The sequence below is a fragment of the Solanum stenotomum genome, chromosome 6 (genome assembly GCF_019186545.1).
Source record: "Solanum stenotomum isolate F172 chromosome 6, ASM1918654v1, whole genome shotgun sequence".
Classification (NCBI taxonomy): domain Eukaryota; kingdom Viridiplantae; phylum Streptophyta; class Magnoliopsida; order Solanales; family Solanaceae; genus Solanum; species Solanum stenotomum.
In genome coordinates this window covers 41,939,027-41,940,153 of record NC_064287.1, presented here as the reverse complement: position 1 = coordinate 41,940,153, position 1,127 = coordinate 41,939,027, and the positions used below count along the sequence as shown (strand labels likewise).

Genomic DNA, 1,127 nt, shown 5'->3' with positions numbered 1-1,127 from the left:
GAGCCAGTATTTAATGTATCCGAGCTACGTATTAATGTATCCGAGACAGTATTTAGTGTATCTGAGCTATACATTAATGTATTCGAGCTACAATTATTGTGTTCGGTTTTTTTTAATTTTTAAGGGATTAATGTAATTAAAAACTTATTAGGAATAAATTGTAATTTCATATTAAAACTATTAGATTTATGTAATTGAGCCTAAAAAATAAACAATTTTAAGCTCCCAAAAATTAGACCAAACAGGCCCAATGAGATATAACCTCAGGCCTTAACGAAAGGCCTTATTTTAAATTAGGGTTGCTTCTTCTTCTATAAATGCTACTACCTCGCCGCAACCTTCATTAATTTTTCTTGTTAATATTATATAGCTCACTCCCAAGGTGATACCTTGCAGTTTTTGTGTATTATTATTTTGATTTTACCTTGCCTTATTAATTTTCCCCATCAAAATGATCTTCGTTTTACTTATATAAATTGGGGTATTTTATTATTTTTCTTGATATTTGATCTCTTGTTGTTGCGATGATTATAAAAAATTCCTCGTACTGAATGCTATTGCCATGGCATGATAGACTCTTTTACACCCATAGAATATGAGCAACAACCACTTTTTTCATATTATTTTTCTGTATGCAATAATGGATCAATTTTAGTATTGTATAATAAGCAGATCCCAAATTTGTAAAAACAATCAAGGAGTTGGCTTCATATTATATACATGGCAATTTGTTTTGCCTTGTACTTTTAAGTGTCTCCTAAATAGTGAAAAGGTGGTGTTTAAAGCCCTAAATTTTAATTCCAGAAATTGGGGTTACGCACACCTCCAAATTTCTTAATGAAACAATTTGTTTCTTGTACAATCAATTTTCTCTGTGTGTGTGAACCAGATGTAAGGCAGGTGTTACCACATTTTATGGTTGTGGAAAACCGTTGAATGTCTGGAAGAGTAAAGAGTGTTCTTCGTTGCCCGATAGTTCAATTCTATGACTACTCGAGCTACATCAGAACCCCATATTACACATCTCTTTTACTTTAAAATAAGTGTCCATTACATAAAGCAAATAAAACTTGCTATATCATCTAATCGAAGAGACATTTGTTGAACCAAAAAATGAATTATTAAAT

The 1,127-nt window shown here is 31.1% G+C and overlaps 1 non-coding gene across 1 annotated transcript; it reads left to right on the top strand.

The window, feature by feature from the left end:
- The first annotated feature begins 515 nt into the window (after positions 1-515).
- Positions 516-605, top strand: LOC125869454 (small nucleolar RNA snoR8a). Its single transcript, XR_007446827.1, has one exon. It is a non-coding gene; the product is annotated as a small nucleolar RNA snoR8a (small nucleolar RNA).
- The last annotated feature ends 522 nt before the right edge of the window (positions 606-1,127 follow it).